Source organism: Harpia harpyja, chromosome 4 (genome assembly GCF_026419915.1).
Source record: "Harpia harpyja isolate bHarHar1 chromosome 4, bHarHar1 primary haplotype, whole genome shotgun sequence".
Lineage (NCBI taxonomy): Eukaryota > Metazoa > Chordata > Aves > Accipitriformes > Accipitridae > Harpia > Harpia harpyja.
This window is the reverse complement of record NC_068943.1, coordinates 37,656,528-37,681,055: the sequence shown is the minus strand read 5'-3', so window position 1 is coordinate 37,681,055 and position 24,528 is coordinate 37,656,528.

Sequence of the window (24,528 nt, the reverse complement as noted above, 5' to 3'; positions counted from 1 at the left end):
TTTCGGAAAGAGGCTCTGCCGCGGCCGAGCGCCATGAGATGTTGCGTCTCTGGGAAAGCACAGATCCCCACTGCTGTTGTGCCTGTAGATAGGGCGCCAAGGCAACGAGAAGAGCAGCAATAGCTTTCAGGGCTGGGCCCTTCCTTGTGGGAGAAGGAGCTGGACATTTGCCTTTTCGGCAAGAGGCTCTGCCGCGGCCGAGCGCCATGAGAACTTACGTCTCTGGGAAAGCACAGATCCCCACTGCTGTTGTGCCTGCAGATAGGGCGCCGAGGCACCGTGAAGAGCAGAAAGAGCTTTCAGGGCTGGGCCCTTTCTTGTGGGAGAAGGAGCCGGACGTTTGCCTTTTCGGCAAGAGGCTCTGCCGCGGCCGAGCGCCATGAGATTTTGCGTCTCTGGGAAAGCACAGATCCCCACTGCTGTTGTGCCTGCAGATAGGGCGCCGAGGCACCGTGAAGAGCAGCAAGAGCTTTCAGGGCTGGGCCCTTCCTTGTGGGAGAAGGAGCCGGACGTTTGCCTTTTCGGCAAGAGGCTCTGCCGCGGCCGACCGCCATGAGATGTTGCGTCTCTGGGAAAGCACAGATCCCCACTGCTGTTGTGCCTGTAGATAGGGCGCCAAGGCACCGTGAAGAGCAGCAAGAGCTTTCAGGGCTGGGCCCTTCCTTGTGGGAGAAGGAGCCGGACGTTTGCCTTTTCGGCAAGAGGCTCTGCCGCGGCCGAGCGCCATGAGATGTTGCGTCTCTGGGAAAGCACAGATTCCCCACTGCTCTTGTGCCTGTAGATAGGGTTCCAAGGATTGGTGAAGACCAGCAAGAGCTTTCAGGGCTGGGCCCTTCCTTGTGGGAGAAGGTGCCGGACGTTTGCCTTTTTGGCAAGAGGCTCTGCCGCGGCCAAGCGCCATGAGATTTTGCGTCTCTGGGAAAGCACAGATCCCCACTGCTGTTGTGCCTGCAGATAGGGTGCCGAGGCACCGTGAAGAGCAGCAAGAGCTTTCAGGGCTGGGCCCTTCCTTGTGGGAGAAGGAGCCGGACGTTTGCCTTTTCGGCAAGAGGCTCTGCCGCGGCCGAGCGCCATGAGATGTTGCGACTCTGGGAAAGCACAGATTCCCCACTGCTGCTGTGCCTGCAGATAGGGCGCCGAGGCACTGTGAAGAGCGGCAAGAGCTTTCAGGGCTGGGCCCTTCCTTGTGGGAGAAGGAGCCGGACGTTTGCCTTTTCGGCAAGAGGCTCTGCCGCGGCCGAGCGCCATGAGATGTTGCGTCTCTGGGAAAGCACAGATCCCCACTGCTGTTGTGCCTGTAGATAGGGCGCCAAGGCAACGAGAAGAGCAGCAATAGCTTTCAGGGCTGGGCCCTTCCTTGTGGGAGAAGGAGCTGGACATTTGCCTTTTCGGCAAGAGGCTCTGCCGCGGCCGAGCGCCATGAGAACTTACGTCTCTGGGAAAGCACAGATCCCCACTGCTCTTGTGCCTGCAGATAGGGCGCCGAGGCACCGTGAAGAGCAGAAAGAGCTTTCAGGGCTGGGCCCTTTCTTGTGGGAGAAGGAGCCGGACGTTTGCCTTTTCGGCAAGAGGCTCAGCCATTTCTGAGCGCCATGAGATGTTGCGTCTCTGGGACAGCACAGATCCCCACTGCTGTTGTGCCTGTAGATAGGGCGCCAAGGCACCGTGAAGGGCAGCAAGAGCTTTCAGGGCTGGGCCCTTCCTTGTGGGAGAAGGAGCTGGACATTTGCCTTTTTGGCAAGAGGCTCTGCCGCGGCCGAGCGCCATGAGAACTTGCGTCTCTGGGAAAGCACAGATCCCCACTGCTGTTGTGCCTGTAGATAGGGCACCAAAGGTAGGTGAAGAGCAGCAAGAGCTTTCAGGGCTGGGCCCTTCCTTGTGGGAGAAGGAGCCGGACGTTTGCCTTTTCGGCAAGAGGCTCTGCCACGGCCGAGCGCCATGAGAACTTGCGTCTCTGGGAAAGCACAGATCCGCACTGCTGTTGTGCCTGAAGATAGGGCGCCGAGGCACCGTGAAGAGCAGCAAGACCTTTCAGGGCTGGGCCCTTCCTTGTGGGAGAAGGAGCCGGACGTTTGCCTTTTCGGCAAGAGGCTCTGCCGCGGCCGACCGCCATGAGATGTTGCGTCTCTGGGAAAGCACAGATTCCCCACTGCTGCTGTGCCTGTAGATAGGGCGCCAAGGCACCGTGAAGAGCTGCAGAGCTTTCAGGGCTGGGCCCTTCCTTGTGGGAGAAGGAGCCGGACGTTTGCCTTTTCGGCAAGAGGCTCTGCCGCGGCCGAGCGCCATGAGAACTTGCGTCTCTGGGAAAGCACAGATTCCCCACTGCTGTTGTGCCTGTAGATAGGGCGCCAAGGCACCGTGAAGAGCAGCAAGAGCTTTCAGGGCTGGGCCCTTCCTTGTGGGAGAAGGAGCCGGACGTTTGCCTTTTCAGCAAGAGGTTCTGCCGCGGCCGAGCGCCATGAGATGTTGCGTCTCTGGGAAAGCACAGATCCCCACTGCTGTTGTGCCTGCAGATAGGGCACCAAGGCACTGTGAAGAGCCGCAAGAGCTTTCAGGACTGGGCCCTTCCTTGTGGGAGAAGGATCCGGCCGTTTGCCTTTTCAGCAAGAGGCTCTGCCGCGGCCGAGCGCCATGAGAACTTGCGTCTCTGGGAAAGCACAGATCCCCAGTGCTGTTGTGCCTGTAGATAGGGTGCCAAGGCACCGTGAAGAGCAGCAAGAGCTTTCAGGGCTGGGCCCTTCCTTGTGGGAGAAGGAGCCCTACGTTTGCCTTTTCGGCAAGAGGCTCTGCCGCGGCCGAGCGCCATGAGATGTTGCGTCTCTGGGAAAGCACAGATCCCCACTGCTGTTGTGGCTGTAGATAAGGCGCCAAAGGTAGGTAAAGAGCAGCAAGAGCTTTCAGGGCTGGGCCCTTCCTTGTGGGAGAAGTAGCCGGACGTTTGCCTTTTCGGCAAGAGGCTCTGCCACGGCCGAGCGCCATGAGATGTTGCGTCTCTGGGAAAGCACAGATCCCCACTGCTGTTGTGCCTGTAGATAGGGCGCCAAGGCACCATGAAGAGCAGCAATAGCTTTCAGGGCTGGGCCCTTCCTTGTGGGAGAAGGAGCCGGACGTTTGCCTTTTCGGCAAGAGGCTCTGCCGCGGCCGAGCGCCATGAGATTTTGCGTCTCTGGGAAAGCACAGATCCCCACTGCTGTTGTGCCTGCAGATAGGGCGCCGAGGCACCGTGAAGAGCAGCAAGAGTTTTCAGGGCTGGGCCCTTCCTTGTGGGAGAAGGAGCCGGACATTTGCCTTTTCGGCAAGAGGCTCTGCCGCGGCCGAGCGCCATGAGAACTTGCGTCTCTGGGAAAGCACAGATCCCCACTGCTGTTGTGCCTGCAGATAGGGCGCCGAGGCACCGTGAAGAGCAGCAAGAGCTTTCAGGGCTGGGCCATTCCTTGTGGGAGAAGGAGCCCTACGTTTGCCTTTTCGGCAAGAGGCTCTGCCGCGGCCGAGCGCCATGAGATGTTGCGTCTCTGGGAAAGCACAGATCCCCACTGCTGTTGTGGCTGTAGATAAGGCGCCAAAGGTAGGTAAAGAGCAGCAAGAGCTTTCAGGGCTGGGCCCTTCCTTGTGGGTGAAGGAGCCGGACGTTTGCCTTTTCGGCAAGAGGCTCTGCCACGGCCGAGCGCCATGAGATGTTGCGTCTCTGGGAAAGCACAGATCCCCACTGCTGTTGTGCCTGTAGATAGGGCGCCAAGGCACCATGAAGAGCAGAAAGAGCTTTCAGGGCTGGGCCCTTCCTTGTTGGAGAAGGAGCCGGACGTTTGCCTTTTCGGCAAGAGGCTCTGCCGCGGCCGAGCGCCATGAGATTTTGCGTCTCTGGGACAGCACAGATCCCCAGTGCTGTTCTGCCTGTAGATAGGGCGCCAAGGCACCGTGAAGAGCAGCAAGAGCTTTCAGGGCTGGGCCCTTCCTTGTGGGAGAAGGAGCCGGACGTTTGCCTTTTCGGCAAGAGGCTCTGCCGCGGCCGAGCGCCATGAGAACTTGCGTCTCTGGGAAAGCACATATCCCCAGTGCTGTTGTGCCTGTAGACAGGGCGCCAAGGCACCGTGAAGAGCAGCAAGAACTTTCAGGGCTGGGCCCTTCCTTGTGGGAGAAGGAGCTGGACATTTGCCTTTTTGGCAAGAGGCTCTGCCACGGCCGAGCGCCATGAGAACTTGCGTCTATGGGAAAGCACAGATCCCCACTGCTGTTGTGCCTGTAGATAGGGCACCAAAGGTAGGTGAAGAGCAGCAAGAGCTTTCAGGGCTGGGCCCTTCCTTGTGGGAGAAGGAGCCGGACGTTTGCCTTTTCGGCAAGAGGCTCTGCCGCGGCCGAGCGCCATGAGAACTTGCGTCTCTGGGAAAGCACAGATCCCCACTGCTGTTGTGCCTGCAGATAGGGCACCGAGGCACCGTGAAGAGCAGCAACAGCTTTCAGGGCTGGGCCCTTCCTTGTGGGAGAAGGAGCCGGACGTTTGCCTTTTCGGCAAGAGGCTCTGCCGCGGCCGAGCGCCATGAGATTTTGCGTCTCTGGGAAAGCACAAATCCCCACTGCTGTTGTTCCTGCAGATAGGGCGCCGAGGCACCGTGAAGAGCAGCAAGAGCTTTCAGGGCTGGGCCCTTCCTTGTGGGAGAAGGAGCCGGAAGTTTGCCTTTTCGGCAAGAGGCTCTGCCGCGGCCGAGCGCCATGAGATGTTGCGTCTCTGGGAAAGCACAGATTCCCCACTGCTGCTGTGCCTGTAGATAGGGCACCAAGGCACCGTGAAGAGCTGCAGAGCTTTCAGGGCTGGGCCCTTCCTTGTGGGAGAAGGAGCTGGACATTTGCCTTTTCGGCAAGAGGCTCTGCCGCGGCCGAGCGCCATGAGATGTTCCGTCTCTGGGAAATCACAGATCCCCACTGTTGTTGTGCCTGTAGATAGGGTTCCAAGGGTTGGTGAAGAGCAGCAAGAGCTTTCAGGGCTGGGCCCTTCCTTGTGGGAGAAGGAGCTGGACGTTTGCCTTTTCGGCAAGAGGCTCAGCCATTTCTGAGCGCCATGAGATGTTGCGTCTCTGAGACAGCACAGATCCCCAGTGCTGTTGTGCCTGTAGATAGGGTGCCAAGGCACCGTGAAGAGCAGCAAGAGCTTTCAGGGCTGGGCCCTTCCTTGTGGGAGAAGGAGCTGGACATTTGCCTTTTTGGCAAGAGGCTCTGCCGCGGCCGAGCGCCATGAGAACTTGCGTCTCTGGGAAAGCACAGATCCCCACTGCTGTTGTGCCTGTAGATAGGGCACCAAAGGTAGGTGAAGAGCAGCAATAGCTTTCAGGGCTGGGCCCTTCCTTGTGGGAGAAGGAGCCGGACGTTTGCCTTTTCGGCAAGAGGCTCTGCCGCGGCCGAGCGCCATGAGAACTTGCGTCTCTGGGAAAGCACAGATCCCCACTGCTGTTGTGCCTGCAGATAGGGCGCCGAGGCACCGTGAAGAGCAGCAAGAGCTTTCAGGGCTGGGCCCTTCCTTGTGGGAGAAGGAGCCGGACGTTTGCCTTTTCGGCAAGAGGCTCTGCCACGGCCGACCGCCATGAGATGTTGCGTCTCTGGGAAAGCACAGATTCCCCACTGCTGCTGTGCCTGTAGATAGGGCGCCAAGGCACCGTGAAGAGCTGCAGAGCTTTCAGGGCTGGGCCCTTCCTTGTGGGAGAAGGAGCCGGACGTTTGCCTTTTCGGCAAGAGGCTCTGCCGCGGCCGAGCGCCATGAGATGTTGCGTCTCTGGGAAAGCACAGATTCCCCACTGCTGTTGTGCCTGTAGATAGGGCGCCAAGGCACCGTGAAGAGCAGCAAGAGCTTTCAGGGCTGGGCCCTTCCTTGTGGGAGAAGGAGCCGGACGTTTGCCTTTTCGGCAAGAGGTTCTGCCGCGGCCGAGCGCCATGAGATGTTGCGTCTCTGGGAAAGCACAGATCCCCACTGCTGTTGTGCCTGCAGATAGGGCACCAAGGCACTGTGAAGAGCAGCAACAGCTTTCAGGGCTGGGCCCTTCCTTGTGGGAGAAGGAGCCGGACGTTTGCCTTTTCAGCAAGAGGCTCTGACACAACCGGGCGCCATGAGATCTTGCGTCTCTGGGAAAGCACAGATCCCCACTGCTGTTGTGCCTGTAGATAGGGTGCCAAGGCACCGTGAAGAGCAGCAAGAGCTTTCAGGGCTGGGCCATTCCTTGTGGGAGAAGGAGCCCTACGTTTGCCTTTTCGGCAAGAGGCTCTGCCGCGGCCGAGCGCCATGAGAACTTGCGTCTCTGGGAAAGCACAGATCCCCACTGCTCTTGTGGCTGTAGATAAGGCGCCAAAGGTAGGTAAAGAGCAGCAATAGCTTTCAGGGCTGGGCCCTTCCTTGTGGGAGAAGGAGCCGGACGTTTGCCTTTTCGGCAAGAGGCTCTGCCACGGACGAGCGCCATGAGATGTTGCGTCTCTGGGAAAGCACAGATCCCCACTGCTGTTGTGCCTGTAGATAGGGCGCCAAGGCACCATGAAGAGCAGCAATAGCTTTCAGGGCTGGGCCCTTCCTTGTTGGAGAAGGAGCCAGACGTTTGCCTTTTCGGCAAGAGGCTCTGCCGAGGCCGAGCGCCATGAGATTTTGCGTCTCTGGGAAAGCACAGATCCCCACTGCTGTTGTGCCTGCAGATAGGGCGCCGAGGCACCGTAAAGAGCAGCAAGAGCTTTCAGGGCTGGGCCCTTCCTTGTGGGAGAAGGAGCCGGACGTTTGCCTTTTCGGCAAGAGGCTCTGCCGCGGTCGACCGCCATGAGATGTTGCGTCTCTGGGAAAGCACAGATCCCCACTGCTCTTGTGCCTGTAGATAGGGCGCCAAGGCACCGAAAAGAGCAGCAATAGCTTTCAGGGCTGGGCCCTTCCTTGTGGGAGAAGGAGCCGGACGTTTGCCTTTTCGGCAAGAGGCTCTGCCGCGGCCGAACGCCATGAGATCTTGCGTCTCTGGGAAAGCACAGATCCCCACTGCTGTTGTGCCTGCAGATAGGGCGCCGAGGCACCGTGAAGAGCAGCAAGAGCTTTCAGGGCTGGGCCATTCCTTGTGGGAGAAGGAGCCCTACGTTTGCCTTTTCGGCAAGAGGCTCTGCCACGGCCGAGCGCCATGAGATGTTGCATCTCTGGGAAAGCACAGATCCCCACTGCTGTTGTGGCTGTAGATAAGGCGCCAAAGGTAGGTAAAGAGCAGCAAGAGCTTTCAGGGCTGGGCCCTTCCTTGTGGGTGAAGGAGCCGGACGTTTGCCTTTTCGGCAAGAGGCTCTGCCACGGCCGAGCACCATGAGATCTTGCGTCTCTGGGAAAACACAGATCCCCACTGCTGCTGTGCCTGTAGATAGGGTGCCAAGGCACCGTGAAGAGCAGCAAGAGCTTTCAGGGCTGGGCCCTTCCTTGTGGGAGGATGAGCCGGACGTTTGCCTTTTCGGCAAGAGGCTCAGCCATTTCTGAGCGCCATGAGATGTTGCGTCTCTGGGACAGCACAGATCCCCAGTGCTGTTCTGCCTGTAGATAGGGCGCCAAGGCACCGTGAAGAGCAGCAAGAGCTTTCAGGGCTGGGCCCTTCCTTGTGGGAGAAGGAGCTGGACATTTGCCTTTTCGGCAAGAGGCTCTGCCGCGGCCGAGCGCCATGAGAACTTGCGTCTCTGGGAAAGCACAGATCCCCACTGCTGTTGTGCCTGCAGATAGGGCGCCGAGGCACCGTGAAGAGCAGCAAGAGTTTTCAGGGCTGGGCCCTTCCTTGTGGGAGAAGGAGCCGGACATTTGCCTTTTCGGCAAGAGGCTCTGCCGCGGCCAAGCGCCATGAGATGTTGCGTCTCTGGGAAAGCACAGATCCCCACTGCTGTTGTGCCTGTAGATAGGGCGCCAAGGCACCGAGAAGAGCAGCAATAGCTTTCAGGGCTGGGCCCTTCCTTGTGGGAGAAGGAGCTGGACATTTGCCTTTTCGGCAAGAGGCTCTGCCGCGGCCGAGCGCCATGAGAACTTGCGTCTCTGGGAAAGCACAGATCCCCACTGCTGTTGTGCCTGCAGATAGGGCACCGAGGCACCGTGAAGAGCAGCAACAGCTTTCAGGGCTGGGCCCTTCCTTGTGGGAGAAGGAGCCGGACGTTTGCCTTTTCGGCAAGAGGCTCTGCCGCGGCCGAGCGCCATGAGATGTTGCGTCTCTGGGAAAGCACAGATCCCCACTGCTGTTGTTCCTGCAGATAGGGCGCCGAGGCACCGTGAAGAGCAGCAAGAGCTTTCAGGGCTGGGCCCTTCCTTGTGGGAGAAGGAGCCGGACATTTGCCTTTTCGGCAAGAGGCTCTGCCGCGGCCAAGCGCCATGAGATGTTGCGTCTCTGGGAAAGCACAGATTCCCCACTGCTGCTGTGCCTGTAGATAGGGCGCCAAGGCACCGTGAAGAGCTGCAGAGCTTTCAGGGCTGGGCCCTTCCTTGTGGGAGAAGGAGCCGGACGTTTGCCTTTTCGGCAAGAGGCTCTGCCGCGGCCGAGCGCCATGAGAACTTGCGTCTCTGGGAAAGCACAGATCCCCACTGTTTTTGTGCCTGTACATAGGGCACCAAGGCACCGTGAAGAGCAGCAAGAGCTTTCAGGGCTGGGCCCTTCCTTGTGGGAGAAAGAGCCCTACTTTTGCCTTTTCGGCAAGAGGCTCTGCCGCGGCCGAGCGCCATGAGATGTTGCGTCTCTGGGAAAGCACAGATCCCCACTGCTGTTGTGCCTGTAGATAGGGCGCCAAGGCACCGAGAAGAGCAGCAATAGCTTTCAGGGCTGGGCCCTTCCTTGTGGGAGAAGGAGCTGGACATTTGCCTTTTCGGCAAGAGGCTCTGCCGCGGCCGAGCGCCATGAGAACTTGCGTCTCTGGGAAAGCACAGATCCCCACTGCTGTTGTGCCTGCAGATAGGGCACCGAGGCACCGTGAAGAGCAGCAAGAGCTTTCAGGGCTGGGCCCTTCCTTGTGGGAGAAGGAGCCGGACGTTTGCCTTTTCGGCAAGAGGCTCTGCCGCGGCCGAGCGCCATGAGATGTTGCGTCTCTGGGAAAGCACAGATCCCCACTGCTGTTGTTCCTGCAGATAGGGCGCCGAGGCACCGTGAAGAGCAGCAAGAGCTTTCAGGGCTGGGCCCTTCCTTGTGGGAGAAGGAGCCGGACATTTGCCTTTTCGGCAAGAGGCTCTGCCGCGGCCGAGCGCCATGAGAACTTGCGTCTCTGGGAAAGCACAGATCCCCACTGCTCTTGTGGCTGTAGATAAGGCGCCAAAGGTAGGTAAAGAGCAGCAATAGCTTTCAGGGCTGGGCCCTTCCTTGTGGGAGAAGGAGCCGGACGTTTGCCTTTTCGGCAAGAGGCTCTGCCACGGACGAGCGCCATGAGATGTTGCGTCTCTGGGAAAGCACAGATCCCCACTGCTGTTGTGCCTGTAGATAGGGCGCCAAGGCACCATGAAGAGCAGCAATAGCTTTCAGGGCTGGGCCCTTCCTTGTTGGAGAAGGAGCCAGACGTTTGCCTTTTCGGCAAGAGGCTCTGCCGAGGCCGAGCGCCATGAGATTTTGCGTCTCTGGGAAAGCACAGATCCCCACTGCTGTTGTGCCTGCAGATAGGGCGCCGAGGCACCGTAAAGAGCAGCAAGAGCTTTCAGGGCTGGGCCCTTCCTTGTGGGAGAAGGAGCCGGACGTTTGCCTTTTCGGCAAGAGGCTCTGCCGCGGTCGACCGCCATGAGATGTTGCGTCTCTGGGAAAGCACAGATCCCCACTGCTCTTGTGCCTGTAGATAGGGCGCCAAGGCACCGAAAAGAGCAGCAATAGCTTTCAGGGCTGGGCCCTTCCTTGTGGGAGAAGGAGCCGGACGTTTGCCTTTTCGGCAAGAGGCTCTGCCGCGGCCGAACGCCATGAGATCTTGCGTCTCTGGGAAAGCACAGATCCCCACTGCTGTTGTGCCTGCAGATAGGGCGCCGAGGCACCGTGAAGAGCAGCAAGAGCTTTCAGGGCTGGGCCATTCCTTGTGGGAGAAGGAGCCCTACGTTTGCCTTTTCGGCAAGAGGCTCTGCCACGGCCGAGCGCCATGAGATGTTGCATCTCTGGGAAAGCACAGATCCCCACTGCTGTTGTGGCTGTAGATAAGGCGCCAAAGGTAGGTAAAGAGCAGCAAGAGCTTTCAGGGCTGGGCCCTTCCTTGTGGGTGAAGGAGCCGGACGTTTGCCTTTTCGGCAAGAGGCTCTGCCACGGCCGAGCACCATGAGATCTTGCGTCTCTGGGAAAACACAGATCCCCACTGCTGCTGTGCCTGTAGATAGGGTGCCAAGGCACCGTGAAGAGCAGCAAGAGCTTTCAGGGCTGGGCCCTTCCTTGTGGGAGGATGAGCCGGACGTTTGCCTTTTCGGCAAGAGGCTCAGCCATTTCTGAGCGCCATGAGATGTTGCGTCTCTGGGACAGCACAGATCCCCAGTGCTGTTCTGCCTGTAGATAGGGCGCCAAGGCACCGTGAAGAGCAGCAAGAGCTTTCAGGGCTGGGCCCTTCCTTGTGGGAGAAGGAGCTGGACATTTGCCTTTTCGGCAAGAGGCTCTGCCGCGGCCGAGCGCCATGAGAACTTGCGTCTCTGGGAAAGCACAGATCCCCACTGCTGTTGTGCCTGCAGATAGGGCGCCGAGGCACCGTGAAGAGCAGCAAGAGTTTTCAGGGCTGGGCCCTTCCTTGTGGGAGAAGGAGCCGGACATTTGCCTTTTCGGCAAGAGGCTCTGCCGCGGCCAAGCGCCATGAGATGTTGCGTCTCTGGGAAAGCACAGATCCCCACTGCTGTTGTGCCTGTAGATAGGGCGCCAAGGCACCGAGAAGAGCAGCAATAGCTTTCAGGGCTGGGCCCTTCCTTGTGGGAGAAGGAGCTGGACATTTGCCTTTTCGGCAAGAGGCTCTGCCGCGGCCGAGCGCCATGAGAACTTGCGTCTCTGGGAAAGCACAGATCCCCACTGCTGTTGTGCCTGCAGATAGGGCACCGAGGCACCGTGAAGAGCAGCAACAGCTTTCAGGGCTGGGCCCTTCCTTGTGGGAGAAGGAGCCGGACGTTTGCCTTTTCGGCAAGAGGCTCTGCCGCGGCCGAGCGCCATGAGATGTTGCGTCTCTGGGAAAGCACAGATCCCCACTGCTGTTGTTCCTGCAGATAGGGCGCCGAGGCACCGTGAAGAGCAGCAAGAGCTTTCAGGGCTGGGCCCTTCCTTGTGGGAGAAGGAGCCGGACATTTGCCTTTTCGGCAAGAGGCTCTGCCGCGGCCAAGCGCCATGAGATGTTGCGTCTCTGGGAAAGCACAGATTCCCCACTGCTGCTGTGCCTGTAGATAGGGCGCCAAGGCACCGTGAAGAGCTGCAGAGCTTTCAGGGCTGGGCCCTTCCTTGTGGGAGAAGGAGCCGGACGTTTGCCTTTTCGGCAAGAGGCTCTGCCGCGGCCGAGCGCCATGAGAACTTGCGTCTCTGGGAAAGCACAGATCCCCACTGTTTTTGTGCCTGTACATAGGGCACCAAGGCACCGTGAAGAGCAGCAAGAGCTTTCAGGGCTGGGCCCTTCCTTGTGGGAGAAAGAGCCCTACTTTTGCCTTTTCGGCAAGAGGCTCTGCCGCGGCCGAGCGCCATGAGATGTTGCGTCTCTGGGAAAGCACAGATCCCCACTGCTGTTGTGCCTGTAGATAGGGCGCCAAGGCACCGAGAAGAGCAGCAATAGCTTTCAGGGCTGGGCCCTTCCTTGTGGGAGAAGGAGCTGGACATTTGCCTTTTCGGCAAGAGGCTCTGCCGCGGCCGAGCGCCATGAGAACTTGCGTCTCTGGGAAAGCACAGATCCCCACTGCTGTTGTGCCTGCAGATAGGGCACCGAGGCACCGTGAAGAGCAGCAAGAGCTTTCAGGGCTGGGCCCTTCCTTGTGGGAGAAGGAGCCGGACGTTTGCCTTTTCGGCAAGAGGCTCTGCCGCGGCCGAGCGCCATGAGATGTTGCGTCTCTGGGAAAGCAGAGATCCCCACTGCTGTTGTTCCTGCAGATAGGGCGCCGAGGCACCGTGAAGAGCAGCAAGAGCTTTCAGGGCTGGGCCCTTCCTTGTGGGAGAAGGAGCCGGACATTTGCCTTTTCGGCAAGAGGCTCTGCCGCGGCCGAGCGCCATGAGAACTTGCGTCTCTGGGAAAGCACAGATCCCCACTGCTCTTGTGGCTGTAGATAAGGCGCCAAAGGTAGGTAAAGAGCAGCAATAGCTTTCAGGGCTGGGCCCTTCCTTGTGGGAGAAGGAGCCGGACGTTTGCCTTTTCGGCAAGAGGCTCTGCCACGGACGAGCGCCATGAGATGTTGCGTCTCTGGGAAAGCACAGATCCCCACTGCTGTTGTGCCTGTAGATAGGGCGCCAAGGCACCATGAAGAGCAGCAATAGCTTTCAGGGCTGGGCCCTTCCTTGTTGGAGAAGGAGCCAGACGTTTGCCTTTTCGGCAAGAGGCTCTGCCGAGGCCGAGCGCCATGAGATTTTGCGTCTCTGGGAAAGCACAGATCCCCACTGCTGTTGTGCCTGCAGATAGGGCGCCGAGGCACCGTAAAGAGCAGCAAGAGCTTTCAGGGCTGGGCCCTTCCTTGTGGGAGAAGGAGCCGGACGTTTGCCTTTTCGGCAAGAGGCTCTGCCGCGGTCGACCGCCATGAGATGTTGCGTCTCTGGGAAAGCACAGATCCCCACTGCTCTTGTGCCTGTAGATAGGGCGCCAAGGCACCGAAAAGAGCAGCAATAGCTTTCAGGGCTGGGCCCTTCCTTGTGGGAGAAGGAGCCGGACGTTTGCCTTTTCGGCAAGAGGCTCTGCCGCGGCCGAACGCCATGAGATCTTGCGTCTCTGGGAAAGCACAGATCCCCACTGCTGTTGTGCCTGCAGATAGGGCGCCGAGGCACCGTGAAGAGCAGCAAGAGCTTTCAGGGCTGGGCCATTCCTTGTGGGAGAAGGAGCCCTACGTTTGCCTTTTCGGCAAGAGGCTCTGCCACGGCCGAGCGCCATGAGATGTTGCATCTCTGGGAAAGCACAGATCCCCACTGCTGTTGTGCCTGCAGATAAGGAGCCAAAGGTAGGTAAAGAGCAGCAAGAGCTTTCAGGGCTGGGCCCTTCCTTGTGGGTGAAGGAGCCGGACGTTTGCCTTTTCGGCAAGAGGCTCTGCCACGGCCGAGCACCATGAGATCTTGCGTCTCTGGGAAAACACAGATCCCCACTGCTGCTGTGCCTGTAGATAGGGTGCCAAGGCACCGTGAAGAGCAGCAAGAGCTTTCAGGGCTGGGCCCTTCCTTGTGGGAGGATGAGCCGGACGTTTGCCTTTTCGGCAAGAGGCTCAGCCATTTCTGAGCGCCATGAGATGTTGCGTCTCTGGGACAGCACAGATCCCCAGTGCTGTTCTGCCTGTAGATAGGGCGCCAAGGCACCGTGAAGAGCAGCAAGAGCTTTCAGGGCTGGGCCCTTCCTTGTGGGAGAAGGAGCTGGACATTTGCCTTTTCGGCAAGAGGCTCTGCCGCGGCCGAGCGCCATGAGAACTTGCGTCTCTGGGAAAGCACAGATCCCCACTGCTGTTGTGCCTGCAGATAGGGCGCCGAGGCACCGTGAAGAGCAGCAAGAGTTTTCAGGGCTGGGCCCTTCCTTGTGGGAGAAGGAGCCGGACGTTTGCCTTTTCGGCAAGAGGCTCTGCCGCGGCCAAGCGCCATGAGATGTTGCGTCTCTGGGAAAGCACAGATCCCCACTGCTGTTGTGCCTGTAGATAGGGCGCCAAGGCACCGAGAAGAGCAGCAATAGCTTTCAGGGCTGGGCCCTTCCTTGTGGGAGAAGGAGCTGGACATTTGCCTTTTCGGCAAGAGGCTCTGCCGCGGCCGAGCGCCATGAGAACTTGCGTCTCTGGGAAAGCACAGATCCCCACTGCTGTTGTGCCTGCAGATAGGGCACCGAGGCACCGTGAAGAGCAGCAACAGCTTTCAGGGCTGGGCCCTTCCTTGTGGGAGAAGGAGCCGGACGTTTGCCTTTTCGGCAAGAGGCTCTGCCGCGGCCGAGCGCCATGAGATGTTGCGTCTCTGGGAAAGCACAGATCCCCACTGCTGTTGTTCCTGCAGATAGGGCGCCGAGGCACCGTGAAGAGCAGCAAGAGCTTTCAGGGCTGGGCCCTTCCTTGTGGGAGAAGGAGCCGGACATTTGCCTTTTCGGCAAGAGGCTCTGCCGCGGCCAAGCGCCATGAGATGTTGCGTCTCTGGGAAAGCACAGATTCCCCACTGCTGCTGTGCCTGTAGATAGGGCGCCAAGGCACCGTGAAGAGCTGCAGAGCTTTCAGGGCTGGGCCCTTCCTTGTGGGAGAAGGAGCCGGACGTTTGCCTTTTCGGCAAGAGGCTCTGCCGCGGCCGAGCGCCATGAGAACTTGCGTCTCTGGGAAAGCACAGATCCCCACTGTTTTTGTGCCTGTACATAGGGCACCAAGGCACCGTGAAGAGCAGCAAGAGCTTTCAGGGCTGGGCCCTTCCTTGTGGGAGAAAGAGCCCTACTTTTGCCTTTTCGGCAAGAGGCTCTGCCGCGGCCGAGCGCCATGAGATGTTGCGTCTCTGGGAAAGCACAGATCCCCACTGCTGTTGTTCCTGCAGATAGGGCGCCGAGGCACCGTGAAGAGCAGCAAGAGCTTTCAGGGCTGGGCCCTTCCTTGTGGGAGAAGGAGCCGGACATTTGCCTTTTCGGCAAGAGGCTCTGCCGCGGCCGAGCGCCATGAGATGTTGCGTCTCTGGGAAAGCACAGATTCCCCACCGCTGCTGTGCCTGTAGATAGGGCTCCAAGGCACCGTGAAGAGCTGCAGAGCTTTCAGGGCTGGGCCCTTCCTTGTGGGAGAAGGAGCCGGACGTTTGCCTTTTCGGCAAGAGGCTCTGCCGCGGCCGAGCGCCATGAGATGTTGCGTCTCTGGGAAAGCACAGATCCCCACTGTTTTTGTGCCTGTACATAGGGCACCAAGGCACCGTGAAGAGCAGCAAGAGCTTTCAGGGCTGGGCCCTTCCTTGTGGGAGAAAGAGCCCTACTTTTGCCTTTTCGGCAAGAGGCTCTGCCGCGGCCGAGCGCCATGAGATGTTGCGTCTCTGGGAAAGCACAGATCCCCACTGCTGTTGTGCCTCTAGATAGGGTTCCAAGGGTTGGTTAAGAGCAGCAAGAGCTTTCAGGGCTGGGCCCTTCCTTGTGGGAGAAGGAGCCGGACGTTTGCCTTTTCGGCAAGAGGCTCAGCCATTTCTGAGCGCCATGAGATGTTGCGTCTCTGGGACAGCACAGATCCCCAGTGCTGTTGTGCCTGTAGATAGGGCGCCAAGGCACCGTGAAGAGCAGCAAGAGCTTTCAGGGCTGGGCCCTTCCTTGTGGGAGAAGGAGCTGGACATTTGCCTTTTTGGCAAGAGGCTCTGCCGCGGCCGAGCGCCATGAGAACTTGCGTCTCTGGGAAAGCACAGATCCCCACTGCTGTTGTGCCTGTAGATAGGGCACCAAAGGTAGGTGAAGAGCAGCAAGAGCTTTCAGGGCTGGGCCCTTCCTTGTGGGAGAAGGAGCCGGACGTTTGCCTTTTCGGCAAGAGGCTCTGCCGCGGCCGAGCGCCATGAGATCTTGCGTCTCTGGGAAAGCACAGATTCCCCACTGCTGTTGTGCCTGTAGATAGGGCGCCAAGGCACCGTGAAGAGCAGCAAGAGCTTTCAGGGCTGGGCCCTTCCTTGTGGGAGAAGGAGCTGGACATTTGCCTTTTCGGCAAGAGGCTCTGCCGCGGCCGAACATCATGAGAACTTGCGTCTCTGGGAAAGCACAGATCCCCACTGCTGTTGTGCCTGCAGATAGGGCGCCGAGGCACCGTGAAGAGCAGCAAGAGCTTTCAAGGCTGGGCCCTTCCTTGTGGGAGAAGGAGCCGGACGTTTGCCTTTTCGGCAAGAGGCTCTGCCGCGGCCGAGCGCCATGAGATTTTGCGTCTCTGGGAAAGCACAGATCCCCACTGCTGTTGTGCCTGCAGATAGGGCACCGAGGCACCGTGAAGAGCAGCAACAGCTTTCAGGGCTGGGCCCTTCCTTGTGGGAGAAGGAGCCGGACGTTTGCCTTTTCGGCAAGAGGCTCTGCCGCGGCCGAGCGCCATGAGATTTTGCGTCTCTGGGAAAGCACAGATCCCCACTGCTTTTGTTCCTGCAGATAGGGCGCCGAGGCACCGTGAAGAGCAGCAAGAGCTTTCAGGGCTGGGCCCTTCCTTGTGGGAGAAGGAGCCGGACATTTGCCTTTTCGGCAAGAGGCTCTGCCGCGGCCGAGCGCCATGAGATGTTGCGTCTCTGGGAAAGCACAGATTCCCCACCGCTGCTGTGCCTGTAGATAGGGCGCCAAGGCACCGTGAAGAGCTGCAGAGCTTTCAGGGCTGGGCCCTTCCTTGTGGGAGAAGGAGCCGGACGTTTGCCTTTTCGGCAAGAGGCTCTGCCGCGGCCGAGCGCCATGAGATGTTGCGTCTCTGGGAAAGCACAGATCCCCACTGTTTTTGTGCCTGTACATAGGGCACCAAGGCACCGTGAAGAGCAGCAAGAGCTTTCAGGGCTGGGCCCTTCCTTGTGGGAGAAAGAGCCCTACTTTTGCCTTTTCGGCAAGAGGCTCTGCCGCGGCCGAGCGCCATGAGATGTTGCGTCTCTGGGAAAGCACAGATCCCCACTGCTGTTGTGCCTGTAGATAGGGTTCCAAGGGTTGCTTAAGAGCAGCAAGAGCTTTCAGGGCTGGGCCCTTCCTTGTGGGAGAAGGAGCCGGACGTTTGCCTTTTCGGCAAGAGGCTCAGCCATTTCTGAGCGCCATGAGATGTTGCGTCTCTGGGACAGCACAGATCCCCAGTGCTGTTGTGCCTGTAGATAGGGCGCCAAGGCACCGTGAAGAGCAGCAAGAGCTTTCAGGGCTGGGCCCTTCCTTGTGGGAGAAGGAGCTGGACATTTGCCTTTTTGGCAAGAGGCTCTGCCGCGGCCGAGCGCCATGAGAACTTGCGTCTCTGGGAAAGCACAGATCCCCACTGCTGTTGTGCCTGTAGATAGGGCACCAAAGGTAGGTGAAGAGCAGCAAGAGCTTTCAGGGCTGGGCCCTTCCTTGTGGGAGAAGGAGCCGGACGTTTGCCTTTTCGGCAAGAGGCTCTGCCGCGGCCGAGCGCCATGAGAACTTGCGTCTCTGGGAAAGCACAGATCCCCACTGCTGTTGTGCCTGCAGATAGGGCGCCGAGGCACCGTGAAGAGCAGCAAGAGTTTTCAGGGCTGGGCCCTTCCTTGTGGGAGAAGGAGCCGGACATTTGCCTTTTCGGCAAGAGGCTCTGCCGCGGCCGAGCGCAATGAGATGTTGCGTCTCTGGGAAAGCACAGATCCCCACTGCTGTTGTGCCTGTAGATAGGGCGCCAAGGCACCGAGAAGAGCAGCAATAGCTTTCAGGGCTGGGCCCTTCCTTTTGGGAGAAGGAGCTGGACATTTGCCTTTTCGGCAAGAGGCTCTGCCGCGGCCGAGCGCCATGAGAACTTGCGTCTCTGGGAAAGCACAGATCCCCACTGCTGTTGTGCCTGCAGATAGGGCATCGAGGCACCGTGAAGAGCAGCAACAGCTTTCAGGGCTGGGCCCTTCCTTGTGGGAGAAGGAGCCGGACATTTGCCTTTTCGGCAAGAGGCTCTGCCGCGGCCAAGCGCCATGAGATGTTGCGTCTCTGGGAAAGCACAGATCCCCACTGCTGTTGTGCCTGTAGATAGGGCACCAAAGGTAGGTGAAGAGCAGCAAGAGCTTTCAGGGCTGGGCCCTTCCTTGTGGGAGAAGAAGCCGGACGTTTGCCTTTTCGGCAAGAGGCTCTGCCGCGGCCGATCGCCATGAGAAATTGCGTCTCTGGGAAAGCACAGATCCCCACTGCTGTTGTGCCTGCAGATAGGGCGCCGAGGCACCGTGAAGAGCAGCAAGAGTTTTCAGGGCTGGGCCCTTCCTTGTGGGAGAAGGAGCCGGACATTTGCCTTTTCGGCAGGAGGCTCTGCCGCGGCCGAGCACCATGAGAACTTGCGTCTCTGGGAAAGCACAGATCCCCAGTGCTGTTGTGCCTGCAGATAGGGCGCCGAGGCACCGTGAAGAGCAGCAAGAGCTTTCAGGGCTGGGCCCTTCCTTGTGGGAGAAGGAGCCGGACGTTTGCCTTTTCGGCAAGAGGCTCTGCCGCGGCCGAGCGCCATGAGATGTTGCGTCTCTGGGAAAGCACAGATCCCCACTGCTGTTGTGCCTGTAGATAGGGCGCCAAGGCAACGAGAAGAGCAGCAATAGCTTTCAGGGCTGGGCCCTTCCTTGTGGGAGAAGGAGCTGGACATTTGCCTTTTCGGCAAGAGGCTCTGCCGCGGCCAAGCGCCATGAGAACTTACGTCTCTGGGAAAGCACAGATCCCCACTGCTGTTGTGCCTGCAGATAGGGCGCCGAGGCACCGTGAAGAGCAGAAAGAGGTTTCAGGGCTGGGCCCTTTCTTGTGGGAGAAGGAGCCGGACGTTTGCCTTTTCGGCAAGAGGCTCTGCCGCGGCCGAGCGCCATGAGATTTTGCGTCTCTGGGAAAGCACAGATCCCCACTGCTGTTGTGCCTGCAGATAGGGCGCCGAGGCACCGTGAAGAGCAGCAAGAGCTTTCAGGGCTGGGCCCTTCCTTGTGGGAGAAGGAGCCGGACGTTTGCCTTTTCGGCAAGAGGCTCTGCCGCGGCCGACCGCCATGAGATGTTGCGTCTCTGGGAAAGCACAGATCCCCACTGCTGTTGTGCCTGTAGATAGGGCGCCAAGGCACCGTGAAGAGCAGCAAGAGCTTTCAGGGCTGGGCCCTTCCTTGTGGGAGAAGGAGCTGGACATTTGCCTTTTTGGCAAGAGGCTCTGCCGCGGCCGAGCGCCATGAGAACTTGCGTCTCTGGGAAAGCACAGATCCCCACTGCTGTTGTGCCTGTAGATAGGGCACCAAAGGTAGGTGAAGAGCAGCAAGAGCTTTCAGGGCTGGGCCCTTCCTTGTGGGAGAAGGAGCCGGACGTTTGCCTTTTCGGCAAGAGGCTCTGCCGCGGCCGAGCGCCATGAGATCTTGCGTCTCTGGGAAAGCACAGATTCCCCACTGCTGTTGTGCCTGTAGATAGGGCGCCAAGGCACCGTGAAGAGCAGCAAGAGCTTTCAGGGCTGGGCCCTTCCTTGTGGGAGAAGGAGCTGGACATTTGCCTTTTCGGCAAGAGGCTCTGCCGCGGCCGAACACCATGAGAACTTGCGTCTCTGGGAAAGCACAGATCCCCACTGCTGTTGTGCCTGCAGATAGGGCGCCGAGGCACCGTGAAGAGCAGCAAGAGCTTTCAAGGCTGGGCCCTTCCTTGTGGGAGAAGGAGCCGGACGTTTGCCTTTTCGGCAAGAGGCTCTGCCGCGGCCGAGCGCCATGAGAACTTGCGTCTCTGGGAAAGCACAGATCCCCACTGCTGTTGTGCCTGCAGATAGGGCACCGAGGCACCGTGAAGAGCAGCAAGAGCTTTCAGGGCTGGGCCCTTCCTTGTGGGAGAAGGAGCCGGACGTTTGCCTTTTCGGCAAGAGGCTCTGCCGCGGCCGAGCGCCATGAGATGTTGCGTCTCTGGGAAAGCACAGATCCCCACTGCTGTTGTTCCTGCAGATAGGGCGCCGAGGCACCGTGAAGAGCAGCAAGAGCTTTCAGGGCTGGGCCCTTCCTTGTGGGAGAAGGAGCCGGACATTTGCCTTTTCGGCAAGAGGCTCTGCCGCGGCCGAGCGCCATGAGAACTTGCGTCTCTGGGAAAGCACAGATCCCCACTGCTCTTGTGGCTGTAGATAAGGCGCCAAAGGTAGGTAAAGAGCAGCAATAGCTTTCAGGGCTGGGCCCTTCCTTGTGGGAGAAGGAGCCGGACGTTTGCCTTTTCGGCAAGAGGCTCTGCCACGGACGAGCGCCATGAGATGTTGCGTCTCTGGGAAAGCACAGATCCCCACTGCTGTTGTGCCTGTAGATAGGGCGCCAAGGCACCATGAAGAGCAGCAATAGCTTTCAGGGCTGGGCCCTTCCTTGTTGGAGAAGGAGCCAGACGTTTGCCTTTTCGGCAAGAGGCTCTGCCGCGGCCGAGCGCCATGAGATTTTGCGTCTCTGGGAAAGCACAGATCCCCACTGCTGTTGTGCCTGCAGATAGGGCGCCGAGGCACCGTAAAGAGCAGCAAGAGCTTTCAGGGCTGGGCCCTTCCTTGTGGGAGAAGGAGCCGGACGTTTGCCTTTTCGGCAAGAGGCTCTGCCGCGGTCGACCGCCATGAGATGTTGCGTCTCTGGGAAAGCACAGATCCCCACTGCTCTTGTGCCTGTAGATAGGGCGCCAAGGCACCGAAAAGAGCAGCAATAGCTTTCAGGGCTGGGCCCTTCCTTGTGGGAGAAGGAGCCGGACGTTTGCCTTTTCGGCAAGAGGCTCTGCCGCGGCCGAACGCCATGAGATCTTGCGTCTCTGGGAAAGCACAGATCCCCACTGCTGTTGTGCCTGCAGATAGGGCGCCGAGGCACCGTGAAGAGCAGCAAGAGCTTTCAGGGCTGGGCCATTCCTTGTGGGAGAAGGAGCCCTACGTTTGCCTTTTCGGCAAGAGGCTCTGCCACGGCCGAGCGCCATGAGATGTTGCATCTCTGGGAAAGCACAGATCCCCACTGCTGTTGTGGCTGTAGATAAGGAGCCAAAGGTAGGTAAAGAGCAGCAAGAGCTTTCAGGGCTGGGCCCTTCCTTGTGGGTGAAGGAGCCGGACGTTTGCCTTTTCGGCAAGAGGCTCTGCCACGGCCGAGCACCATGAGATCTTGCGTCTCTGGGAAAACACAGATCCCCACTGCTGCTGTGCCTGTAGATAGGGTGCCAAGGCACCGTGAAGAGCAGCAAGAGCTTTCAGGGCTGGGCCCTTCCTTGTGGGAGGATGAGCCGGACGTTTGCCTTTTCGGCAAGAGGCTCAGCCATTTCTGAGCGCCATGAGATGTTGCGTCTCTGGGACAGCACAGATCCCCAGTGCTGTTCTGCCTGTAGATAGGGCGCCAAGGCACCGTGAAGAGCAGCAAGAGTTTTCAGGGCTGGGCCCTTCCTTGTGGGAGAAGGAGCCGGACGTTTGCCTTTTCGGCAAGAGGCTCTGCCGCGGCCAAGCGCCATGAGATGTTGCGTCTCTGGGAAAGCACAGATCCCCACTGCTGTTGTGCCTGTAGATAGGGCGCCAAGGCACCGAGAAGAGCAGCAATAGCTTTCAGGGCTGGGCCCTTCCTTGTGGGAGAAGGAGCTGGACATTTGCCTTTTCGGCAAGAGGCTCTGCCGCGGCCGAGCGCCATGAGAACTTGCGTCTCTGGGAAAGCACAGATCCCCACTGCTGTTGTGCCTGCAGATAGGGCACCGAGGCACCGTGAAGAGCAGCAACAGCTTTCAGGGCTGGGCCCTTCCTTGTGGGAGAAGGAGCCGGACGTTTGCCTTTTCGGCAAGAGGCTCTGCCGCGGCCGAGCGCCATGAGATGTTGCGTCTCTGGGAAAGCACAGATCCCCACTGCTGTTGTTCCTGCAGATAGGGCGCCGAGGCACCGTGAAGAGCAGCAAGAGCTTTCAGGGCTGGGCCCTTCCTTGTGGGAGAAGGAGCCGGACATTTGCCTTTTCGGCAAGAGGCTCTGCCGCGGCCAAGCGCCATGAGATGTTGCGTCTCTGGGAAAGCACAGATTCCCCACTGCTGCTGTGCCTGTAGATAGGGCGCCAAGGCACCGTGAAGAGCTGCAGAGCTTTCAGGGCTGGGCCCTTCCTTGTGGGAGAAGGAGCCGGACGTTTGCCTTTTCGGCAAGAGGCTCTGCCGCGGCCGAGCGCCATGAGAACTTGCGTCTCTGGGAAAGCACAGATCCCCACTGTTTTTGTGCCTGTACATAGGGCACCAAGGCACCGTGAAGAGCAGCAAGAGCTTTCAGGGCTGGGCCCTTCCTTGTGGGAGAAAGAGCCCTACTTTTGCCTTTTCGGCAAGAGGCTCTGCCGCGGCCGAGCGCCATGAGATGTTGCGTCTCTGGGAAAGCACAGATCCCCACTGCTGTTGTTCCTGCAGATAGGGCGCCGAGGCACCGTGAAGAGCAGCAAGAGCTTTCAGGGCTGGGCCCTTCCTTGTGGGAGAAGGAGCCGGACATTTGCCTTTTCGGCAAGAGGCTCTGCCGCGGCCGAGCGCCATGAGATGTTGCGTCTCTGGGAAAGCACAGATTCCCCACCGCTGCTGTGCCTGTAGATAGGGCTCCAAGGCACCGTGAAGAGCTGCAGAGCTTTCAGGGCTGGGCCCTTCCTTGTGGGAGAAGGAGCCGGACGTTTGCCTTTTCGGCAAGAGGCTCTGCCGCGGCCGAGCGCCATGAGATGTTGCGTCTCTGGGAAAGCACAGATCCCCACTGTTTTTGTGCCTGTACATAGGGCACCAAGGCACCGTGAAGAGCAGCAAGAGCTTTCAGGGCTGGGCCCTTCCTTGTGGGAGAAAGAGCCCTACTTTTGCCTTTTCGGCAAGAGGCTCTGCCGCGGCCGAGCGCCATGAGATGTTGCGTCTCTGGGAAAGCACAGATCCCCACTGCTGTTGTGCCTCTAGATAGGGTTCCAAGGGTTGGTTAAGAGCAGCAAGAGCTTTCAGGGCTGGGCCCTTCCTTGTGGGAGAAGGAGCCGGACGTTTGCCTTTTCGGCAAGAGGCTCAGCCATTTCTGAGCGCCATGAGATGTTGCGTCTCTGGGACAGCACAGATCCCCAGTGCTGTTGTGCCTGTAGATAGGGCGCCAAGGCACCGTGAAGAGCAGCAAGAGCTTTCAGGGCTGGGCCCTTCCTTGTGGGAGAAGGAGCTGGACATTTGCCTTTTTGGCAAGAGGCTCTGCCGCGGCCGAGCGCCATGAGAACTTGCGTCTCTGGGAAAGCACAGATCCCCACTGCTGTTGTGCCTGTAGATAGGGCACCAAAGGTAGGTGAAGAGCAGCAAGAGCTTTCAGGGCTGGGCCCTTCCTTGTGGGAGAAGGAGCCGGACGTTTGCCTTTTCGGCAAGAGGCTCTGCCGCGGCCGAGCGCCATGAGATCTTGCGTCTCTGGGAAAGCACAGATTCCCCACTGCTGTTGTGCCTGTAGATAGGGCGCCAAGGCACCGTGAAGAGCAGCAAGAGCTTTCAGGGCTGGGCCCTTCCTTGTGGGAGAAGGAGCTGGACATTTGCCTTTTCGGCAAGAGGCTCTGCCGCGGCCGAACATCATGAGAACTTGCGTCTCTGGGAAAGCACAGATCCCCACTGCTGTTGTGCCTGCAGATAGGGCGCCGAGGCACCGTGAAGAGCAGCAAGAGCTTTCAAGGCTGGGCCCTTCCTTGTGGGAGAAGGAGCCGGACGTTTGCCTTTTCGGCAAGAGGCTCTGCCGCGGCCGAGCGCCATGAGATTTTGCGTCTCTGGGAAAGCACAGATCCCCACTGCTGTTGTGCCTGCAGATAGGGCACCGAGGCACCGTGAAGAGCAGCAACAGCTTTCAGGGCTGGGCCCTTCCTTGTGGGAGAAGGAGCCGGACGTTTGCCTTTTCGGCAAGAGGCTCTGCCGCGGCCGAGCGCCATGAGATTTTGCGTCTCTGGGAAAGCACAGATCCCCACTGCTTTTGTTCCTGCAGATAGGGCGCCGAGGCACCGTGAAGAGCAGCAAGAGCTTTCAGGGCTGGGCCCTTCCTTGTGGGAGAAGGAGCCGGACATTTGCCTTTTCGGCAAGAGGCTCTGCCGCGGCCGAGCGCCATGAGATGTTGCGTCTCTGGGAAAGCACAGATTCCCCACCGCTGCTGTGCCTGTAGATAGGGCGCCAAGGCACCGTGAAGAGCTGCAGAGCTTTCAGGGCTGGGCCCTTCCTTGTGGGAGAAGGAGCCGGACGTTTGCCTTTTCGGCAAGAGGCTCTGCCGCGGCCGAGCGCCATGAGATGTTGCGTCTCTGGGAAAGCACAGATCCCCACTGTTTTTGTGCCTGTACATAGGGCACCAAGGCACCGTGAAGAGCAGCAAGAGCTTTCAGGGCTGGGCCCTTCCTTGTGGGAGAAAGAGCCCTACTTTTGCCTTTTCGGCAAGAGGCTCTGCCGCGGCCGAGCGCCATGAGATGTTGCGTCTCTGGGAAAGCACAGATCCCCACTGCTGTTGTGCCTGTAGATAGGGTTCCAAGGGTTGCTTAAGAGCAGCAAGAGCTTTCAGGGCTGGGCCCTTCCTTGTGGGAGAAGGAGCCGGACGTTTGCCTTTTCGGCAAGAGGCTCAGCCATTTCTGAGCGCCATGAGATGTTGCGTCTCTGGGACAGCACAGATCCCCAGTGCTGTTGTGCCTGTAGATAGGGCGCCAAGGCACCGTGAAGAGCAGCAAGAGCTTTCAGGGCTGGGCCCTTCCTTGTGGGAGAAGGAGCTGGACATTTGCCTTTTTGGCAAGAGGCTCTGCCGCGGCCGAGCGCCATGAGAACTTGCGTCTCTGGGAAAGCACAGATCCCCACTGCTGTTGTGCCTGTAGATAGGGCACCAAAGGTAGGTGAAGAGCAGCAAGAGCTTTC